Source organism: Psammomys obesus, unplaced genomic scaffold (genome assembly GCF_907164565.1).
Source record: "Psammomys obesus unplaced genomic scaffold, mPsaObe1.curated_primary_1811, whole genome shotgun sequence".
NCBI classification, from domain to species: Eukaryota; Metazoa; Chordata; class Mammalia; order Rodentia; family Muridae; genus Psammomys; species Psammomys obesus.
In genome coordinates, this window is record NW_026594014.1 from 749606 (window position 1) to 773217 (window position 23612).

Genomic DNA, 23612 nt, shown 5'->3' on the forward strand with positions numbered 1-23612 from the left:
GAGGACACACTCCGTGTTGCCCGCCCTGGGAGGGCCGGCAGCCTGGCTGGCCCCGGCTCTCGCCTCGGCTGCCAACCCCGGAGGAGCAGGCCACGCCTCAGGGTTTCCAGTTGGGTTCAGTTCCTGTGCCGTCCACCCTGTGGTCCCCAGCCTCCCGGGGCTGCAGCTGTGGCAGAGCTACCCCCACACCCGCTGGCCCCAGGACGTGTCTACCTGGGGTGGGTCGTGCTGAGCGCACACGCTGCTCCCGTCGCCCTGTGGCCACCCGCCACCCTGTCCTGGGAAACGGAGGGGACCCCGCAGCTGGCCAGCCGCCCGGACAGAGCCCGAGGGCGCAGGCACCTTAAGAACCGTGGGCACAGAGGCGGCCCCTGCTCTGTGATGCCCGCTGCCCACGGCGCATCTCCCTCCCATGGGAACACCTGTGTCCCACCTTCCTCTGAGTACAAGTGTGGGCCGTCCAGGTGCAGGTGTGAGCGTGTGTGCGTGTGTGTGCACACTGGTGTTCTGAGGCTGGCCGGGGAGCCCCAGAGGGCCCCTGTGCTGGGTGGTTACACAAGTGCCCCCCAGGTAGCCAGACCCCCCTCCCCCCCCCCCCCGCTCTCCCTTGCCTCCCTCCCTCCCCCTCCTTTTACACAGGTGCTGGGGATTTGAACTCCGGCCCTCAGCTTGTTCCACTGGCCCTCTCCCCACTGAGCCCCACCCCCATCGACATCATGAGGGCAAGGCTCACCCTGTGGGCCTCACGGCGGCACTGGGACAGCCCACCTGCCAGACAAGGTCAGCGAGATGCCAGGCTGCCTGACCAGCGGGCACAGCTCCAGCACCTGCTGCCTCTGTTCAGAGCCTCGGGCTGGGCTGGGGTAGACGGTGCCCTCCCGAGGGCCGGCATGGGCCCTTCCCCTTCAGAGGCCCTGCTAAAGTCTAACTGACGTCAGCATTGGTAAAGCGTGTGTGGCAGGAGGCCGAAGGACAGGGGTGCCCTGCTCTTTCTGAGACCTTGTTCCCCAGAGCTGAACCTGACGACATGCCCAGCTTCTCACGTGGGCTCCGGGGGTTCGCCAGCGCCCTCCCCAAAAGGCTATCTGCACCGGTGTTTCCTGTGGCCCCTCCTGCCTGGTGTCCATGTGGCCCCTCCTGCATGGTGTCCCCGTGGCCTCTAGCTGCCGGTGTGGAGGAGGGACCCATGGGGCATTCCCTTCCTGCAACCCCACGCTGTGCCACCAGGAACACTAACACACTAACCCGGCCTCCAACCGTGGACCACTCAGTGGGCAACTCCCCCAGGGCCCGTCCCACGTGGAAGACGCCACACACACAGCACACACACCCCCACACACTCCCTCGTGCTCTGCTGGCTCCCCTCCTCAGCACCAACAGAGACCCAAGAAGAGAGGACAGCGTCCGGGCACGAGGGGAGCACAGTGGGGGGGGGCGGCTCCTCTCTAGGTTTGAGGACCCCCGAACCCCTTCCTGGGGAGCGTGGGAACCTCCTATGAGCCGGTGGGGGTGTGACGCCCGAATCTCCCCGGGAAGCAGGCCTGTCGCCGCTCTGGCTCTTCCTGTGATTTCTTGTGTCTGGTGTACGTGTGTGGTGTACTTGTGTGCGTGTGTGTACTCTTGTGTATGGGTGTGTGCATAAGTATGTCTGTACTTGTGTGCATGTGTGTGTGCTCAAACGCGCATGTGTGTACACGCGTGTCTGTGTGAGCCCCCATTCGGCTAAACTACCCGCCGCCAAGCCCGGAGGATAGCGCTGTGTGCCCCACCCGTCAGGGTCAGAAACACACGTCGTCGCACCCGGCTCTCGGCAGGAGTGCCAGGGAGTCAAGCTCAGTGCTCTCCCGACCGAGTGGCCAGCTCGGGCCACGGGCCTGACTCCCCGCTGACCAAACGGCCACCATCGGGCCTGACTCCCGCTATCCGCGGGCTTGACTCCCCACTGACCACTGACCTCGGGCCTGACTGCCCGAGTTCCTTCCTAAGGATGAGCCGAGCACGCAGACCTAACCAAGCTCACCCAAGACGGGCCCCCTCGGCCATCCCAAAGCGGAAGCTCTCCATCGCAGCCACAACACCTGGGGGAGTTCAAGGATACCTTCAGCAGCTTGATGGATTGGGGCCAACCTGGGCCGCTTGTGTTCTTGTCCAGAAGAGAGGAGAAACTGGAGGGCAAACGGCAGTTGAGGACTTGCTAGGAGGTCAACTGATCCAAAGGGCAGAACCAGACGCAGGCATGCCAGTCCAGCTGGAGTCCGTCCCCGACACCAAGCCTCTGGCACACGCTGGAGCCTGCTCCTTGACGACCCCAGGCGCAGGCGCCCTCTGCAGTTCTGCCATCCCAGCACTCAGGAGGTGCAGGCAGGAGGACCAGGAATTCAGGGTTGTCCTTAGCTACATAGCAAGTTCTAGGTCAGCCTGGGCTACCTGAGACCCTGTCTCAAACAAATGAAAGTAAAACTACCAGAGAGCAGGTGACTTTTAGATAGCTTAAGCCAAGGACAAAGATACAGGTCTGTCGTGCCAGGTCTTGGAAGGCTGGGGCCGAGGATAACTTGAGGGCCAGCCTGGGCTACACAGAAAGACACTCTTGGGGGAGGAAGTCTGGGGGTGTGTGTGGCTGAGTTAAAATGTCTGTGCACAGCGCTCAGGAGACCTAGCCAGCCCCTGCGTGCCCTGTAATGTCCCTGCAGAACCACTGAGTCGGAGAAATGAACAGGGGCAATTAGAAGGCTGGCAGGAAAGCAAACAGGAAGTCCCGTGGCGCCGCCGCCTCAGCCTTGACAGTGGTTTCCAGGTCTGGTGGCTCTCCCAGCTCTCTCGTAAATGTACCTTCAACTTTATACTATTCTGTCATTACTACTGTCACTTATTTGTGGGGTGAGAGCTCCTCAGTGCGTGTAGAGGTCAGAGGTCAATCAACTTCAGTTTCCCCACAGTGTGGGCCCCAGGGAGGGGGGTGTCAAAGTCAGTTCATCAAGCTAAGCCATCTCCCAGCACTCAGATGGCCTAGGCTGACTCAGATTTGCTCTGTAGCTCAGGCTACCCCTTACCTCACCATGTAGGCCAGGTTGGCCCTGAAAACTGTCAGCATTCCTCTGCCTTAGCTTACTCCCATTTCGGTAGCATTTTGGCGACGTCTGGTTTCTCTCAGCTGAGGCGTGCGCAGACGTGGGTGAGTGCTGGGCCGGGAGGTCAGAAGGAGGTGTGGCATCCCCTGCAGCCTGTGAGGGGACAGCTGTCCGGGGAAGCAAGCCCTGCCTCTCGGGAGAGCAGCTAGGGTTTAGCTGCGACCCACCAGGTCAGGCCCAAGGGCCCAGCCACAAACGGACGCGGGCTGTTTCCCAGATGCACCAAATCCAGGCAGCGCCCTGAGCACTTGCCACAGGGCCAGATCCCAGCCACCCAGCAGAGAGCCAACCAAGAGTCAGGAAGAGGTCTTGGCGGCAGCGCCTGCAGCCCCGGCAGAGGGAGGCAGAGGTGGGCGGCTCTCTGTGAGTTCCAGGCCAGCTCGGTCTACGGAGCGAGTTCCAGGACAGCCAGGGCTACACAGGGAAACCAGGTCTCATAAAACAATAAGCAGTTGGCCCCAAGGGGATGACTGAATGCAGGGTGCATTAACTTCGGGCTTCCTCATTTGCGCTGGCAGGAAGCATCCATGGAAAGCAGGCTCGGTGTAACCACAGCGTCTTAGTGGACCCGAGGTAGAACAGACCCCTCGCTGGGTGCCGCCTTGTCCTGTTTCCTTCACGCAAATCTCTGAGGCCAAGTAACGAAGTTCAATGAGCAGCTCAGGGTCTGACCTCCAAGATCCGGATTCTGCTTGTAGGTCCTGTTAGAGGGCTCACCAAGGCAAACGGCCCTCCAAGGGAAGCGGAAAGAGGCAGCTGGCCTGCCCGTGGACCCGGGGCTGAGCCCAGCCCTGCACAGCCACCCGCACAGCCTGGGCACACCGACACTGATCCAGAGAACTCCGGGTGAAGCTGCCTGGCTGGTCCCAGAAGACACTGTGAAGCCTTTTGCAGGTTGATTATTTCCGTATTGAGATTCAGGTAGAGATCGGAGGACAACCTGCCACTCGGTTCTCTCCTACCATACGGGTCCCAGGGATGGGTGGAACTCAGTTCTTCAGGCTTGGCGGCAACCACCTTTACCTGCTGAGCCGTCTAGTTGGCCCCTGGAGAGATGGCTCGGAGGCTAAGAGCACTGGCTGCTCTAGCGGAGGTCCTGAGTTCAGGTGTGAGCACCCAGAGGGCAGCTCACAACTGTCTATAGCGCCAGTTCCAGGGCATGGGGCACCTTCACAGCACACATGCAGGCAAAACAATCACGTTAGAGAAAAAGGAATCTTTATATATATAATATTTTAATTTTTGAAAAAGGTTTGTTTTCATTTCCTGGGCTTTTGTTTGTGTGTGTGGGGGGGCGTGTGTGTCTCAGCAGGGCAGCTCACACGGCAGGACTCTGTGGCACTAGGCTTCCGGTTGCTCAGAGGTGTTTATTGTGGAAACTCCAGTCCTGGGCACAGTCTAAAGTCTTTCTTGAGATCTGACGAGCTGGCCTGCGCAAACATGCTTGGTGGCACACGCCTGTCACCCCAGCAGCCAAGGAGCACGGGCAGAAAGATGAGCTCAGCCTGAATGACGTGGGGCGGGCAGCGGCTAGCCTACCTTGGGCTACTTTGCAAGACCCTGCCTCAGAGAAGCAGCTGTGGTTGCTTTGGGCACAGGAGCGCCAGCCAGCCGGTGTTCACCGTGCAATGATCTGTTCGGCGGATAAAGAGTGAGCGAATGAGTGAGTGGAGCTGAGGTCTGAGGGGCCCTGCGCGCGCGCGCGTCTGCAAGGACTGGCGCCCGCCTACCATCCCAGCACTAGGGAGGTGGAGGCAGGAGGATCGGGTGTCGGAGGCTAGCTTCCGCTCCGTAGTTTCTCTCCAGGGAAGAGAAACTGCCTGCCTGCCCGTCAGTCGGGCGGCTCGCTCAGGCCCCAGCGCCGTCCGACGCCCTCTTCGGGCCTCCGTGAGCATTGCACGCACACGCACAAAGATCTTTCTTAAAAGGAAAAAGTTCTCAGCTTGTAGTCCATGAAGGAACAGCGGAAGCCGGAGTCTGCTGCTCCCCTCAGACGGTCAGGGTCTCCGCGTCTGGTGGAATCGCCTCAACTCCGCAAAACACGCGCTGCCCAAACCTGCACCACCAGCCGGGCCTCGCGCGCCTCCTTGGAGCCAACCCTTCCCGGGAGCCGCGCGCCTCCCGCCAGGCCCCGCCTTCCTTCACAGCGATTGGCCAGGATTCTACTCGAGGGCGTACCCCTGCGCCACTGACAGGCACCACAAAAGCCAATGGGGAGAGCGCCCGCCCTCCCCGAGGCCGTTAGAGGCGGCCATGGGCGGGCCGTTGGGGGGGCGGGGCGTGCAGCCTGGTAACCGTTGCCGGGCGCAACGCCCCGCCCCGCGAGGGCTGCTCGAGACCGAGGCGGGCGGGCGCTAGGTGCGGGCGGGCGCTGCAGGCGGGCGGGCGGGCGGCGGGAGCCGGAGGAGGAGCGGCCGGCGCCGCCACCGCCGCCGCCATAGAGACTGTAGCCGTGGAGACTGTTACTTACCAACGCGGAGCGACACGCAGCGGCCGCCGCCGCGGGAGCCGCTACCCGAACTCCCCGCCGAACTCCAGGTGAGCGGTGCGGACCGGGGCAGGGGGTAGCGGCGGGCGGGGACCCAGCTGGGGGGGTCGCGGGGCCGGGCGCGGCGGGACCCGGCGCCCCAACTTTGCAGATGCCAATTTCGCCTGTCCTGATCCACACCTCTGATTTGGGGGAGCCCTGGCCTGGGCGAACCCCTCTCTCACTCTTCGAAGTTTGTAAAGTGCAGCGATCTCCTTTCGTGTTTGACGCACCAAATCTGACTCGGAGGGGCGGGGACTCCAGAAGACCCCCTGGTCTCATTTTTACCCCGGAACGCCTAGGGTGCGGAGGCGCCCCAAAACTAGCTCCTCAGTTTCATTGGCCTTAAAGCCTGGCTTGGGGGCTCCCTCAAACCCACTCCTCGCTGTCATCCCCGGAAAGCTTGGGCTTGGAGCTCCCCCAAACCCTCTTCTCACTGTCATCCCCCCAAAACCTGGGTTGGGGGCTTCCACAGAGCCAGCCATTTTCCCCTCGTCTGAAAACCCAGAGGCACCGTCTCTCCTTTACACGCTGGGACCCCGGTGTCATCCATGAACTTGACTCCGAGAGGACTCTTAGATTTGGCCCAAAGTTCCGAGCGTTCGGTTTCCTCAAGGGCTCAGGCGCGCCGGATTTGGGGGTCCCCGGCACCCCTCTCTTGTGCTTTGACGAAAATAGTGAGTGCGTTTGTTCTGGAAGGAATTCCTCCTCCCTTCGCGCTTTCTTGTCCGTGCCAAATTCCCCGGCGGGCGGGCGCCCTGGATCCCGCCCCCGCCCCCTGGAGCCCCACACTGCTGCGTTTGGGGTGTCCCGGGCCCCGCGGTCCTTTCCCACGCCGCCCCGGGGAGCTCACGCGCACCCGCGGCGTCCGCTCCGCCGGGATCCGCAGCCCGGAAAAGTTCCCTATGGGGAAACGCTGCGCGAACGGTTTGCAGGAAGAGCCGGGGGGCCGGGGGGGGGGGTGCGCGCCCTGCGTGCCCCGCCCGTGCACACGCACGCACACCCCAAAACACCCGAGTCCCGTCGCCCCTCCCCGCGGGCCGCGGCCGGGATGCCCGGCGCAGCGGTCGTTTCCCCGGGGAGCTCCGGGACGGGCCCCGGGGCGGCGGGGGTGGGGCGCGCTGCGTCTCCCCGCAGACCTCACCCCCACTCCCGCGTCCGGGGGACCCTCGGGTCCCAGGCGCCTTGGTTTGCACAGGGTTCCTGTTCCGCCGAGGACAGTCCTCCGACTGCCTGTTAAATCAGTTTAACTTTGTTGGCGTGTGTTCCTTGCTCGTCGCAGCCGTGGCCTTTTTCTGGGCATGGCGTGTTCTACCCCACCCCGCTCGCCTCTCTCGCCTCCTCCACTCCTGGCGACCCCTGCTCTGCTGCCCAGTCCCACGGCTACCTTTTGTCTGGTTTCTTTCTCCCCCTTCCTTGAAGCTGAGTTCAGCTGGGGTTGCCCGATCCATGCCTAGGCTAGGACAGCGGTGACCCCCGCCCCCCTACACACACACACAGCAGTGGCATCCCTGGGAATGAGATGGTTATTTGCTTACCGTTGAGTGGTTCGCTTTTCCGTTTAATTTTGTCATGTATGTGTTTACTGTGTGTGACCACGGGCATGTGTGCACGCTGAGGTCAGAGGACAGGAGTCCCTCTCTGTCCTGGGGCTCAGCAGGCCTGGTGGCCTGACCTGCTGGGCCGCCTCCCTGCGAAACTTGAGCTTCTAAGGTGGTGTGAAGACCCTTCCCGCAACCATAACATTAACGAAGTATTAACGACACGAAATCTTTCTTAAAATAGTTTCCTCTTTGTATTTTTAAATTCTGTGGCCTCAGCTTGTGAAGGACGCTTGTTTGATGGGAGGGTCCTGACTGAGTCCCTTGCCCTTCCTCCCTCCGGGGTTCAAGGACTGCAGTGGATTGGAAAATCCACCCAGGGGGGCCTCTCACCCACTCGCACTGAGAAGCGAGCTCGGGCCTCAGGGAAAGGGAGCCAAGGCTCTGACCACCTGGTGCTAAGCCGAGGATCCCCACAGGACTCTGAGGGACAGCCTGTGGGGAGGAAGCCAGGGAACCGTGACGCTTCAGCAAAGCCTGCTAAGTTCTGCCTGTCAGACGGGTCCCTGCAGACCCCTGAGCCCCAGGGCCACCACAGGGCTGGGAAGGACTTGTCACCACACTGGCTCTTTAAAATACAGCCCATAGTTCTGCATTTTAGTCTTAGTACCTTAAACTATATCAGCTGTGGTATTTTTAGTACCCTTTTATTTTGTGTGTGTGAGTGTCTTCGTGAGCTATGGTGTGCACGCTGGAGGTCAGAGGACAACTTGCTGGAGTTGGTCCTTTCCTTCAGGTGCGTCTTGAGGATCAAACGGAGGTTGCCAGCCTTGGCAGCAAGCCCCTTTCCCCTGCTGAGCCCCCTCACCCATCCCACTGGTGATATAAATATTTGTGTGTGTTAACTGGTTGTATGTTAATATATTCACATAAAATGAATTCATCTGTAAACCAATGGTTGCTTGGCTTGTTAAGTCCTTAGCTAGAAGGAGTCACATGTTTTTGTTGTTTACTTGTGTGCCTGTTTGTTTATTGGGGGTGAGGCTTTCATGTGCTGGACAAGCGGTCTACCACTGCCCAGGCAGGCATCCTGGCCCTGCTCTATTACTTTACTGTAGTTTTAGAGAGAGCCTCACTGTGCGGCCCTGGCTGTCCTGGAACTCCATCTGTAGCCCAGGCTGGCCTCAGACTCAGCGATCCACCTGCCCCTGCCCCCCGAGTCCCACCTGTTTCTTTTAACCTAACCGAAGCTGTCTGTTTCGATAATGCAGCCCTCCCCTGTGTGCTTGTGCGATGTGAAAGCTTCTAGAAGGCAGGTGGCCTATCTGGAGGATGCAGGCCTCAGCAAACTGCAGGAGTGGGCGGGGCAGCGTCACATCTGCCTGTCCTGGCTGCTTTGGAGCTGAAATGAGCACAGCCCTGGTTTCTGCCTCGATTCTGAATATTCCGGAGAAATGAAGTGGAGAGCAGTGATAAGTCACTTCACGTCAGCTGTAGTTCTTTTTCCACCAAGGGAGGCCGAACCACATAAGGGAAGGGAGTGGGAGCATGAGAGTTCCGGTGCCCAGGCTTCCTAGTTGTCAGTGTTGTTGAAAGGACAGTGGGTCTGTGTGCTGCTCAAGTCCTTGTGATCCTTTACTGGAATGTCAGTACTATGTGGATGGCTCCGCCACCCATGTCCTGAGTTAGTATGTGGGTGTGTGAGTGGATGGATGGACAGACAGACAGGTGAATGAACAGATGGGTAGATGGATGAATGAGTGAATGGACAGATGTATAGGCTGGCGGATGGATGAATGGGGCATGTATGTATGTATGTATGGATGGATGGATGGATGGATGGATGGATGGGTAGGTGGATGGATGGATGGATGGATGGATGGATGGGGGATAGATGGACGGGGATGGATGGATGGGTGGATGACTGATGGGTGGGTGGGTGGGTGAGTGTAAAAATGACAAAATAGTTAGGTAGCATGTGTGTTTGTTGGAAGGTGGAGATGAACTGGGCCACCTACATGACTCATGGTCTTCTCTCAGCAAATGACATTTTTATTAGTTATTTTTGTAGTTTGAGACCGGGTCTCATGTATCACTGACCTTGAGCCATGATCCTTCTTCTCCCCAGCTGCTGTGCTGATAGGTGGTAGGCAGGTGCCACTTCTAGAGAAGTCACTGAGGGAGACAGATGCTCCTGCCTTTCTGGGAACATGAAGCTGGGGGTGGTGGCCCTGCCCAGCCCCCCGCCTTTGCACTGAGGTTCCCTACCCAAGAAGCCTTTCTTCTAGGTATAGATTGTTCCCAATACCTGAAGCCTGGGGTGGCCAAGTCTGGTTGCAAGTCTGGCTCCCCAGTGTCCCACAAGTGCTGTCATTCCTTACTCTTGCTTTAGTGAGCCTCAGCTGGGCTCTCTGTGAGGCTGTCAGGGGCATCCGGAACACCACAGCCCTGCAAACACCATTTGCCCCCTTCTGGAAGCTGACTGTTCAGTGCCCCTGTCTCCGGGCTGTCTGTGCCCAGTGCCGTGTGTGCATATTTCACATTATTCTGCAGTGAGGGGGATGGGCTCAAGACCCTACACATGCCAGGCAAGTGCTCTGACCCTGACCCCAGCTTCAAAAAAAAGCCACTGGAGTCTAAGGCTCACTGCCGACGGGGAGCGTCCCCCTGCCTCGAGCCCTATGGTGACCATGAGTTTGCTGGGCAGCTTTGCCGTGTGAGGTTGGCTTCCAGAACCCTGTGGTACCTGGAAGGAAGCCACTGGAAGCGGGTTGGCCTGGCCTGGCCTGTCAGGACTTGAACTCGGCCCTGGGAGCAGGGACCCAGCCCTGTGCACCTCAGCCCTTTCTTACAGCCACATTCCTGTCATATGAGGTGTGAGCCTGGCAGGTTCTACTGCCCTGCCCAGCACCCTGCCAACTGTGGCTTCTCCTTTTAGGCCTCAGTGAATCCTATGATTTCCTGCCATAATGGCTGACTGACCTCTCCTCCCTATAGACCCAGAGATTTCTGCTGCTGGGACTTGGCGAGTAACTGTGGAAGCATTATACAGACATTATAAATAGAGTTCAAGGCCACCCTGGTCTACAGAGTGAGTTCCAGGACAGCCAGAGCTATGGAGTGGGACCCTGCCTTGAAAACAACAGAAGCAAGTAGAGTGGAGCTAGAGAGGTGGCTGGGGTCTGAGATACCCACTGGTCCTGCAGAGGACCCGGGTTCGGTTCCAGCTCATACACAGCTCTCCAACTCCAGCTCCAGGGGCTCTGATGCCCTCCTCTGACCGCCATGGCACAGGCATCCAGAAAGACACAGAAGCAGCAAAACATCCATACACACAGATTGATTAAACTTACAAAGAGGTAGAGGGATGGGCTGGGGCTCGCTAGGGAAGGCACTGGCCTGGCATCCACACAGCCCTGGGTTCTGTCCCCAGCATAGGCGGGCCAAAAACCAGGCATGGGGAGCATCCAGCCCATGGGAGGCAGAGGCAGAAGGATTGGGGTTCAAGGTCATCTTTGGTTACATAATGAGTTCAAGGACAGCCTGGGCTACATGAGACCTCGCCCCCAAGATACATGGATGCCTTGTGGCCTGACATTATTAATGGTAACGAAGCTCGGGTTCTCAGACTCAAGAAGTGCAAAGGCCAGGGTAGAGTGCTGTGTGGAATCCACTGGGCACATGCAGGGCAGAGACAGGGGCTGGCTGCTACCTGGTGACTGGAGGGAGGTAAGGCCGGGGGTGGAGTCACGCAGAAGAGTAAGCAGGGCTGAGATGAGGGTGTTGAGCCACGTCTGGGAAGGGCTGCCATGTCACGGGCACACCAGACGCCAGGCAGTCCCCCACTAGCCGAGTACCCTCCTGTGACGGGCAGGGCCAGCCAGAAGAGCAAGCGGACAACATCCCCTCAGTGTGCAGAGGGCGTTCTGCTAAGGGCCAGGGCTTTATTGAACTTCAGGGTAGGTGCAGAGGCTAACGAGGAAAAGGGGCATGCCATGTTTTCAGGACTCTTCCAGAAGCCACTGGTGGCCCACTGCACAGCCAGACGGGAGGTGAGGCTCGATGGTGGAACCAGGCTGGACGGCAGTTATTTTCATGAGTGGGTCGGGGCAGGGCTCCTGTATACCAGGTTGGCCTCAGGCTTGCTATGTAGCCAAGGATGACCATAAATTCTTCCTGCTCATTCTGCTGTCACCTACAGAGTGCTGGGACCACAGGCATGTGTCTCCATCCCCGTTTAGACAATGCTGGGCATGGAACCTAGGGCTCCTTACATGACAGGTAATTGTTCTATCCACCGAACTCTGGGACCCCAAACCTTCCATGTTCAAAGCAGTGACAGAGATGAGCATCTGTGACAAAGAAGAATGTGACCATTTGGCCTTCCTTATGTCTGCCTGGCCCTCCCCATCTCCCGTCGTGCTGGCCTGGAGGCCTCTGAGGTCAGCACTTCTTGTGGCTGCACTGGGAGAACTGATAAGGATCCAAGTGTCTTTCCTAAAGGGCTCCCCAGGGCCTGGGTGCTCACCACAGCACCCCAGACCTGAGGGCACTGGCCTTTCCAGGCATCTGGCTTCAGGGCAACGCCTGGCAATTCAATGACCTCAGGGCTCTGGGTTGGGAGCCAACAGGGCCATGAAGTCAGCTGTGTGCTTGGGACACTGAGGGGACAACAGTGAAGTAGGGATCTGGGTGGGACATCCATCGGATGAGGGGTGTCCAAGCCAGAGGTCCCTCAGGATGTGTGTTGATGTGGATGGGGTTCCAGGACGGGGGGAGAGCGAGAGGAAAACAAGGATGAAGGAAGCGGAGGTGTCGCTGGCCTCTGTCCCCGAAGCACACCTGGACCGTCTCTGTGGCCATGCAACCTCTAGAGAGCTTCCCCGCCTCCTCCCACATGAAAGTTCTGCTGTCGCTCAGCACTGACATGCAGGCCCTGGTGCCACCATCCAGCTCCTGCTTCTGTCCGCCATCGGCTCCTGCTCTGTGGATCTGACTGGAACAGGCTTCCTGGATCTGTTGCCTTTTGTGTCTGGCTCATTTAAATGAGCATTGTGTCCTCGAGGCCCCCTTTGCCGGGCTGACCGCTCATCTTGGTTGTCAACTCCACAGCATCAGGAACCCCAAAACCCCAGCAGCGGGCGCACCTGTGGGAGTTTTCTTGGTTGCATCATTTGAGGTGGGAAGGCCCAGCCTAGACTTGGGCCACACCCAGGTAGCAGCACCACAGGAAAGGACCGTGTGTTTCCTGCCGCTTACCCTCTCTCTCATGGGCAAGTTTGTCTATCCTGAGCCGTTCCGAGGTGGCATTAGAACCCACTTCTTCCGGAATCCCAACGTGGACTTAAATCTGGCGGCTCTCTAGAACCTCCCTGGACTCCCGCATTAGACGGATTACTGAGATGGTCGGTCTCGTCTCGTGGACGGAACAGCCACCTCCGCCTTTCCGTCAGCAGACAGCCACTGTCGGACACTCACCCACAGCCCGTGAGCCACAGTCATAATCTCATTTCTCCGTGTTCCTAGCAGCTCTGTTCCTTAGTGGACCCTGATAGGGCTAGATCAGGTATCAGAATTTTCTTCATTCCATTCCACACTTTATTGTGTGTGTGTGTCTGGACTATATTGTGCCTATTCACCCATTTATCGACCAACCCCTACGCCTATCCATCTACTGATCCACCCATCCATCTACCAACCCATCCATCCACCCATCCATCTACACACCCACCCATCCATCTACCCACCCACCATCCATTTACCCACCCACCCATCCATCTACCCACACATTTACCTACCTACCCATTGATCAACCCACCCACCCATTCACCCATCCATCCACCCACCCAACCATCAAACCATCCACCCATCCACCTACCCAACAATCCATCCTTCCATCCATCCATCCACCCACCCACCCACCCATTCATCCACCCATCCATACATTTATCCAACCATCCACCCACCCACCGTCCTATCTATCTACCCATTCATCTACCTTCCCACTCATCCATCCATCCACCCACCCACCCACCCACCCATTCATCCACCCATCCTTCTACCCACCCATCCATTTATCTGTTCACCTACCCACTTATCCACCCACCTATCCATTCACCCATGCATCCATCCTTCCCCACCACCACCACCACCCACCACCCACCCTCTCACCCACATTCTCTGCCATTGTTTCCACCCCTGGACATTGTGATCACCTTGAACTAAAGCCTCATAGGTGGAGGGAGCTGAATAGAGGCTGAGAAGGCAGAGGAGGAGCTGGTAGGACTGAACGCCGAGAAGATAGGAATGATCAAAGCAGACAAATGGCAGGAGGGGAAGGGGCTGTGTCCAGAAAAGACGAGGCAGCGAGCAACTCACAACCTCAGTTCTAGCTCATTGTGGAAGTCACAGCTGACCTCCAAAGTCCTTATCAGGATCTGCCTAACCCTGCTGCCGTGGTCCCCGCAAACTGTTGACCTCCAGGAAACACCCCACATTGCCCAGAATACGTTGTTTGTGGGGCTGAGGTCTTGGAAGAAGTTTGTAGAGATGTGTGCCGGCTTCATGGTTTTCAGCGCTGGTCCTTCCTACCTCTCTGGAGGCCACTAACAGATCAGAATTGCATTGGACTTTCAGGCTCACAGGACAGCAAAGGAGTAGGAGCACTTCTGATTTGATACACTTTTTCATCCTAATTTTTAAAGAACACTCCTTCAGGCTTTTGTTTTCTGTACAGTTTTCTTGAGCCAGTGTTCATTCAGCAAATATTTTGTGCTCAACCAGCCATCTTCCGAGGTCCTTAAATTGGCAGGTTACTTACGTTCCAGCCTGTGGAAAGCTAAGGGCAGAGGGTGCTGGAGAACCCGTCAGGTGGTAACCCCTGGCCACCAGCAGCAACCCCGGCGAGAGTCTGGCTTGCGCCCCAGGAGCTTGTGTTGTGCAAACTCTGCAGTTAGTCTGCAGGCTGTTCATCCCCATGCCGAACATGCCCAGGTTGTTCATCTCTAGGCTGCCTTGAAAATCTTCCACCCTGCCTGAGCACGGTGGTGCACACTTGTAATCCCAGCTCTCAAGCAGCAGAGTTCCAGGCCAGCCCTGTCTACAAAGAGAGTCCAGGACAGCCAGGGCTGTTACACAGAGAAACCCTGCCTCGAAAACTAAAATAAACAAACAAACAAATAAATAAATAAAACTGGGTAAATAAATAATTAAAAAAAATTTTTTTTGATTTGTCCCACCGCTTCTTCACGGCTCCGACAGTGTCAAACCATGCTCCTAGCTTAATTTAACTGAGCGGCACAGGGTAAACATGGCGCCCCCAGCAATCTCCGGTCAGGGAAAAAGTCTAGAGTCTGTTAATGCTCCTCTGGTGACTGCCAGTCTGGAACCAACCCTTGTACCTAACTCGCTTTCTTCCCTGGCCGCTGTAGTCTTTGCTCTACTCCCTTCTGCGCTCTTGTAGAGAGTAGGCTCTTCAATTGCACATGCGCACCAGAGGCTAGGGGGGCGAGGTGGAGTCAGGGCTCTTACCCTAGTGTCCGGGGATTGAACCCCGGGCGGGAGGCTTGGCAGCAAGTACCTTTTATTGCTGACCTTCCGCTGCACCCGCACCATGCGCATGCTCAGGCCGCAGGGCCTCTTCACCCTGTGGCATGGTCAAAACTGCAGTGCTTTTTCCAGAAAGCTCCAGGGCCTCATAGCAGCTGTGACATCCTGGTGTGAATGTGCAGCCTGTGCCTTTTCCTTCGAAGGGCTCGGCTTGGAGGGTGGTGAGCGCAGAGCGCTGTTTTGGCCAATAGCAGTGCTCAGATTTGGCTCTTGGTCTTGTCTGGAAGTTTCCAGAGGTTTCGCTGTTTAAAAAGGAGCAGGGACAAAGGCAGACTATCAGCAGATAGAGCAGCTCTGTCATCTGTCTGTCCAACCACCCTCCATCCCTAAGGTGGAGAAACTTTTCTTTTGACTTCGAGGAAAAAGAAGCTGGGAAGAAACTCTCCATGTTGCAATTTTATTTCTTTATTACATCTTTCTCTTTTGATTATCTCTTGGAATTATAATGCTTTATTTCATTTTTAAGTTTCTGTTTGGTGTCTGTGTGTGGAGGTCGGAGGACAGCTTGTGGGAGTGAGATCTCTTCTGCCATCATGTGGGAGCGAGGGCTGGAACTCAGGGCTCAGGCCTAGCAGCAAGCACCTTTACCCCAAAGCCCTCTCGCAAGCCTGTGAGAGCACACCAGGTTTTGGTGTGCTCCAGCAACTCGTGAACTGTCTAGGCAATGCAGGGTCATTCCAGAAGCTGGCCCTGACCCCAGGCGGCACCGGTTGAAGAGAGCTGTGTAAAGTTCTGTCATTTTCCACCCACCTTGCCCCTGCACCCAAGGATCTGTGTGTTCCCTCAGCAGCTTCCCAGAGCCACGCAGCAACACCGGAGATTGCCTGTCTCTCAGCTCTCTCTTGGCCTAGGAACATGGGTCATGGGGTGCTAGGCACACAGAGTCCCCCCCCCCCCCCAGCCCAGGTGACTCCCTGCTGAACAAATGTCTATTGTGAAACAAAAATAGATATTAAATGTTAATATTGATGGTGCTGGAAAGGGGTAAAATTGCCCAATTGCCCAGATGGCCTGGTCTTGCTGTTCCATTACAGAGCTGAGGTTCAAACCCCAGGCATCCAGAGTGTTCCCTCCTGAGTCAGACTGCAGCCCAAGAGTTGCCTTTAAGACAGGTTTTTCAAGACAGGGTCTCTCTGTGTAGCCTTGCCTGTCTTGGATTCACTTTGTAGATCAGCTGGCCTTGAACTCACAGAGATCTGCCTGCCTCTGCCTCCCTACGTGCTGGGATTATAGGCCTGTGTCACCGCGACCAGCTGTATTCTATGTTTTTCATGTATTTGTGTATTCTGTATCGTGTAGCCCAAGGTTGACCTCCAACTCACATTGCTGAGGATGACCCTGAACACTGCTTCCGCCTCCCAGGAGCTAGGCGTGCACCGCCCCGCCCCACGCAAATCTGTGCTTGGGATGGAACACAAGGTCACATACGTACTAACAACTTCTCTACCCATGGGCCACAGCCTCAGAATCTCAAGTTATAAACCAGTTAAAGAGAGGGTTGAGTTTAGTTCAGAAGGCGAGCCCCCCTCCTCCCCAGGATTCCCCAGTGAGGGCTGGGGGCATGGCTCAGCAAGGTGTCTACCTGGTTTGTGAGGCCTTGAGTTCTGTCTGTCCTAAATACAGCCAGTAATCAAACAAAACCCCAGGAAGTACAAGGATAGGAAGCTATTGCTGATTGTTTCTTATGTGCGGTGGACTGTTGGGTAACCAGGCTGTGCCTCATTAATCCCAACATCTTGTTGGTCTGGCCTCTTAAGGTCCTTCCATGCTGTTCGGGATGTTCCCGAGTCTTGGATGAGGCATTTACAGCCATTTGGATACAGGAACGCCAAGTACCCGAGGCTGACCTTGTGGTCTTCTGTCTCTTAGGCCGCTCACCATGATGGATTAATTTTTTTTTTTTTTCTCGCTAGGATGCCCAGGGTAGGTAGCTTCCCACTCCCATCCATCCTCCTGCTTCAGCCTCTGGAGTTCGTGATTGACAGACATGACCCACCACAGGCAGCACAGTGCTCTGTTTAGGAGACTGCTCTATAAGTATTTCTGCACATTGGCGCAAAGGCCTGGTGTTCTTGGGCAGAGGCAGCCACAGAGTGTGGTGTCTTCAAGGAGGCCGGAATAGGCTGGCGTATGTGTGAAGGCATGGCCAGGGCCATGTGCCAATAAAACTTTATTTAATGATGCTAAACTGTGAGTTTCCTTTTCTTTGATCTTGGCAGAAAATATTTTGATTTTTGATGCCGTCCAACCACTTGGAAAAAAAAAAAAAAGTGAAAACCCGCAGCAGCGGGTAGGCAATGCACAAGCCAGCGGTGGGTGGCTGGATTTTAGAGCAGGCTGCCACTCAGTGCCGACTGTCCAGCAAAGCGGGCTCAGGAGCTCGGACCAGCGTTCAGGACCCGGGTAATTTCTGAGCCACGCCCAGCAGAAGCATCCTCCCTGCCGGCCCCGCCTTTCTCCCCCCACCGGGTCTGTGTTCCAGGCTGGTTTCAAGGTTTCTACTCAACGGACGCTGACCTTGAACTCCTTTCTCTGCCTCCTGAGTGCTGGGAGGGCTGGTGTGTTCTATCCTAAGCTGGCACTCTACCCACCAAGGTTCAGCCCCAACCAGCACTGTAGAGTAGCTTTTGAACACTCACAAAGTTGTGTGATATCACCACGATTTAACCCCAGAATATCCCATCTCTCAGAGAAACCCCATCTCCTGGACAGCCCCTCCCAGCCCGCCACCCCACTCCGCGGCACCCACGACTCCACTCTCAGCTGCTGGCTCTCCTGCTCTGGACACGTGTCCCAACCCCCCACCCATGGCCTTCGCTGTCTGGGTCTTTCTCTGAGCCGACGTCCTCAAGGTTGGAAGCGTGTCAGCAGTCCTGAGGGAACACCGCCGTTGTCATTTTGCATGGAAAGCGGGTGCCCCCCGGCTCTGGATCAGGAGGCGCCTTCTCCCACGGCCCTCGCGGCCACCTCCACGCTCACCGCCCACGCGTGCGCACTGCCCTCCCGTCCTTTGCCCATTCGTGGCCTTCCTGCAGAGACTTGAAACCTTCAAATTGTTCCAGAACGTCAGCTAACGGGCCCTGTGGCTGTGTGGCGAAAGCTTGCGCCCTCTCCGGCAGCATGCACGCTTTGACGCCGCCCTCCATCCCGAAGGCGCCAGAGAAGGTTCTAGAGCCCCGCGGGGCCCCTCCCCGAGCCACGCCTCGCCGTCCGCGCTGGGTCTGACACAGCCACATTCCTCACTGGGATCTGCACCCCGGCGCCCCTGCCAGGCTGGTTCCGCAGCCTCAAGTCCGTGCTTGTTGCCTTGACTACGCAGGGCTCCTGGAGCAGCCGGCTTTCTGTCCCTCCCCGCTCCGAAGCAGGTGCCGTCCGCTGTCCTGCAGCCCAGGCAGCCTACGGACCGCCCGTCCCAGCGCCTGCCAGTCCCCGCGGCGTCACCACCCGCCGCCCCGGTGCGGCCTCTGCCCGGGCACCTGCTGTAGTTTGCCTTCTCTCTCTTTAGACTAGCTGTTGGGAACAGAACCCCCAGCGACATCGAACCCCCAAAGGGATTATCCACCCTTGCTCTGGTTTAAAAACTCCACTGATACTTTTTTGAAAATGTGTTCCGATTCTGAGACGCTAACATCAGATAACTTCACTTCTGCCTCCCCATAAATAGTCTAGAAGCTTTTAGAATCTTCCAGAAGCTTGTAGGACCGTCCAGAAACTGCCAGCCCTTCCCCCCCCCCCCCCGCCCCGCTGCGCCCACTCTAGTGGTAACGCGGGCTGAGAATTGGCTGCATTTCCCTGGGCCCCCAGACCTCGGCCTCGGCTGGCTTCGGATTCCACGTCGTGCAGTCCCGCCCTCCGGCTCTTTGCTGCCATTCATGCCCCTCGGGCTGGCCTATTTATGGGCCTTGCTGAAGCAAGTGTTTGGCAGTGTTGCTCGGCCTTTCTAAAAGAGCCCTCCCTCCTGCGGGGACCTCCCCCGCAAAAGCAAAGCCTCCTGGGCTAGTTTGGTCCCCAAGTTGATTGCTGCCAAGTCGGAAGGGTTTTCACTCTTCGTTTTCATGCTCCATTGTCTCTTGATCATAGGTGATGCCACGAGTCCCTTTTCTTCTTATTTGGGTATTCCTCAACATTTGTTCCATCTTTTATTTAAAACAAATGGAAAGAAAAATCCACATAACGCAGTGTTCACCTTCAAAGTTCTTATTCCACTCATTTATTTCTGTGTGTGCGCGTGCACGTGTGGGAGGCGGGCAGGGACAGCAGGCAGGAACCCAATCTCCCCCCACCCAACGACCCTGAGGGCGAATCCAGGGCCTCAGGCTCCGCAGCACCCCTTCTCCACGCCCTCTCTGGGCCTTGTTTTGTTTTGTGACAGGGTCTTACAGTGATCCTCCTGCCCCTCTCTCGGCTTTTAGATGCTGGAGTGACAAGCGTGCCTCACTACCCCAGAAGCTCTGTCTACCTCCTATGGACCTCTTTAAATAAAGGTTACTGTGCACCCAAATTATTTAATTTTCGAGAGACATTTGAAATACAATCAGGCAATTAACACTGAATTGTTAAGCCTGCTAATGTGCGCTGTGATGGTTTTACCGCGAGTGTAATTACCTGCAGTAAAAGCCGTAGGTAGATGCTGCTGTTTCCACTTGAGTTCGTGATTAATTACCTCACTCTCCATTCAGCAAGGGCAGCCTCGGTCAGCTGCCCCGCTGGATGCTAGGATTCCCGCCGGACTTCTAGAGACAGGCCTCAGCCTGCTGAAGTCCTTGTAGCACCACTGGGAGTCTGAGGCAGAGGGACTGAAAGTTAAAGCCCAGCCTGGGCAGATTGGTTAGATGCTGTTTCCTGATAAAAAAGGGGAGTCGGGCAGTGGTGGCACGAGTCTGTAATCCCAGCGCTGGGGGAGGCAGAGGCAGGCGGATCTCCATGAGTTTGATGTCGGCCTGCTCTCCAGAGCGAGTCCAGGACAGCCAAGGCTGCACAGAGAAACCTTGTCCCGAGAGGGGGTGTGGTCAGGGGTGTAGCCCTGGCTAGAAGCCCCCAGTGAGGGGCTGAGGGTGTGATGGGGTGAAGTGCTGCCTATCATTGTCAAAGCTCTGCGTTTAATCTCCACTAATTCATAAAACTCCTTTTTTAGCTTTCCTGAGACAGGGACTCACTGTGCAGTCCCAGCTGTCCTGGAGCTCTCAATAGACCAAGCCGGCCTCGAACTCATAAAGATTTTCCTGAAATCCTTTGCCTCGTGAATACTGGGATTAAAGGCGTGGACCACCATACCTGGAGCACATGAACATTTTCAAAGCAAATTTATCAAAGCCAATCTCAGTGGGTCAGGGTTTGCCACCACGCCTGACTACCCAGTTCAGTCCCAGGATCGTCCTGGTGGAAGTAGAGCAGCAGTCAAGTTGTCCTGTGGTGTCTACATGTGTGCTGTGACATGGAAGCACACACATGCACACACAAAATGTAACACAAAAAAACAGATTTATTGAATTGTATTTTACATGCCACACTTTCACCCATTGAAATATTATTGAAATGTATTGATCATTACACTTCTATATGCTCACAAAGTGATTGCCACTGACACGCCGAGTTCATGAGGCCCCAAAGACCACCAGGAATCGGCTCCACTGCAAACACATGGGGATTTATTGAATACGAGCTTGAGCCCAGGTCAAAAGCTCCCTGTGGAAACAGAGGTATGTGGTGAGGAGGTCTAGGGAAACGAGGTTTTTAAAGGGCAAAACCACAAGCGGGGGAAGTCCTAGCGTTGGTGTTACACGACTAGTTAAGGGAAATTGACTTTAGAAGCCAAGTCCATAAACAGTTCTGGCCTGGCCACCAGGGTGGGTTGCCAGGAGACGGTATCCCTTTAAGGGGTTCCTGTGCCATCTGGGCTGGTTTCCTAGCAACTGTATCTCTAGTGGGCAGGAAAAGAATGCAGTAAGGCTGGTTCCTCCCTACAGGTGGCTGGGTGTGTCTCCACCTGACTGGCCTTCATTCAGGCTTGTGCTCTAAACTTTAATTGAATAACCCCCAAAAAACTAAATTTTCAATTCTTTGGTCTTTCACCACTAATTCTAGAACATTCCATGATCTCCAAGGAAACGCCATCCCTGTGAGCTCTTCTCTGTCCAGCCCTAGCACCTGCAGATCTGCTGTCTTTAGCTCAGCCTATGCTGGAGTCCCCACACTCCGGCCTCTGTGTCTGGACGCTTAGAGCTTAGTGTGATGGTCTTGAAGTCGCTGTGTGTGGTTGTGTGTGTCAGGGCCTTGCTGTTCATGAACAGAAAGGCACGGGGGCACACCAGGTGACAGTGGATGAGCTGGGTTCTGGCACGGGGCACTGAATTTGAATTCCGTGGGTCACTTGTTCAGTGGTGTCTGCTCTGTGCTGAGCCACAGTGAGTCTCCAGGGCAAACCTGTGCTTCCTGCCCTGCACCGGCATAAGACAGTGCACAGGAGCTGAGACACTGGCCAAGGTCACCCAGCTGGACCGCAGACCAGGTGACCTTGACCTCTGCCTCCTCTGACACTGGGTCCATATCCTAGTGGACCTGATTTTCTTCTTCATCCTCTCCTGGAATCTTCCATCTTCTCTGTGCCCTTGGCTGGGGAAAGGGTGCTCTCCTTCCAGGTCCTCTGCCTCGTTGTCCCTGGGCCCCCATGGCTTCCAGGAGGTAAGCCCTCGCCTCTTCCTTAAGTTCAGCCTCTAGCCTGGCTCATACGCAAGTTCCAGACTCAGTCGTCCACCATCGGGGCAGCTGCCCTTGGGTATCACCTGATGACACTTTGGGCTTCTTCTGCCTCGCCTGTCACCTGACTCTGTCCTATAATACACATCAGACCCCAAGCCGCAGGGCAACCTTCCCTGCCCTCCCCCTCTGCCTGGGGCCTTTGAGTCCCAAGGACCAGAGTGTGCCCGCAGCCCAGGTCCCTGTCCACTCTGGACCATGTACTGGCTTTTGCCTCCAGCCAGAGTTCTGCGCATGGCGAGTGCTTATGCTCTGCAAATGTGTGTTAAAGGGCACGGCGGCTTCTCTCCACATCCAGACAGGGAGAGAGCAAGAGAGAGAGAGGATGAGTGGGAGAACAAGAGTTCATTGACCTCTTGTGCATCCTCCTCCATGATCTCCTCCAACATCTCCTCCTACATCATCTCCTCCTTCATCTCCTCCTCCAACTCTTCCTCCTTCAGCTCCTCCTCCAGCTTCTCCTTCTCCCGCTCCTCTTCCATCTCCTCCTCTATCTCCTCCTACATCATCTTCTCCTTCTCCTCCTCCTTTATCTCCTCCATCATCTCCTCCTCCATTTCCTCCTCCCTCTCTTCCTCGTCCATGTCCTTCATATCTTCGTCCTCCATCATATCCTCGTCCATCTCCTCTTCTCTGCCTTCTATTTGTTGTACAGCATGTTTATCGTCTGACCTGTTGTGACCTTGGTGTTGCCTTCTCTCTCTTGAGTGTCACAGGGGACTGGGATGGGACCTGCCCTTTTCCTGTCAGTGTTCTTAGAACTTGGAACATCACACAGCAGATGTTTGTTGAGTGGTTCCTAGAGTGCAGTATGCTTCAGATGACCTTAGAGGCTCTTGGCACATGGGTCATACAAAAGTGTTCTGTGATGACCTGAATGGTGGGTGCTGGTGTCCCTTCTTCCAGCTTGTGGTGAGCAGCACTGGGTGAAAAAGCTGCTGCCGCCGGGGAACTGCCTTTTCTTGCCCGTTGTGGACCGTGAGCCCATCAGCACCAGGTGTGTCCCGTACTGTCTCACCGTGGAGTCCCAGCTGTTTGTCTGCCAGAGGTCGACCCACTGTCTTCCTGCATTCACGTCTTCACTACCGACCTTAATGAGGTCAGTCGACAAAGCAGAAGCACCAAGCGCCAGCTCCCTGGGTGGCTGCTGGAGAGGCCATGAGGTTGTCCAGTTGCCCTGGCAACCAGTGTATCTGGTGAAAACCCATACAGGCCATTAGGAGGTGGCAGGAGGCTGGCAGACAATAGCCAGGTTAGAGGCCTCCAACCCCAAGTGAGTGTGAGGCAGTCACAGGTCAGCCACCGCTCTGGAGCCTGAGAACTGAGCCCAGGGACCTCAACAAGCCGGGCAAGCCCCCAGCCCTGAGCACATGCCAGCACCGTTGTTCTTTGACATAGGGTCTCCCTGCATAGCCCTGGCTGTCCTGGAAGTCGTCTGCTCCGCGGTCTCCATCGCCATCAGGCTGGCCTCGAGCTCACAGAGTCCTCCTGCCTCTGCCTCCCGAGTGCTGGGAATATGGTCATATGCCGCCACGAATGGCTATATAAAGTCACAAATGTGACATGTATGTGGTCAGTTAGCACAAGAAGTGTAGCAGACACAGTACACGCACCTCTCATCCCAGCCTTTGGGAGGTCGGGGCCGGAGGGGCCGGAGTTCAAGGTCATCTTTGGCCCGCCGACGCTACGTCTCAACACCAAAACAAACAAACAAAGGATTTTCCAATTATATTTCAAAGAATCCCCATGTCTCTCTCTGCCCTTTCAAAGGCCCGGAACATTTTATTCCATTTTCCCAAAATTGTCTTGAGCTCCTCTTTGGGAGTTGACTTAAGACAGAGCTAGGAATGGAGTCGCCAAAAACAGACACGACAGACCTGAGCCTGTCCTGGGCAGCAGAGGCCGACGCTGGCATCCTGCTCGTCCTGGGGGAGGTGTGGGCAGGGAGACACTCTCCTCACACTACCCACCACCCCTACCCACCACCCCCTACCCACCACCCCCTACCCACCACCCCCTACCCACCACCCCCTACCCACCACCCCCTAC

General features: G+C 56.4%; 1 protein-coding gene across 1 annotated transcript in view; it reads left to right on the plus strand.

The window, feature by feature from the left end:
• Nucleotides 1-5526: 5526 nt before the first annotated feature.
• Nucleotides 5527-23612, plus strand: part of Rfx2 (regulatory factor X2) — a 56082-nt gene continuing 37996 nt past the window's right edge. Inside the window, exon 1 of the mRNA XM_055617787.1 lies at nucleotides 5527-5669. The gene's annotated coding sequence lies outside the window, so the exon portion shown is untranslated. The remainder of the gene's footprint in view (nucleotides 5670-23612) is intronic.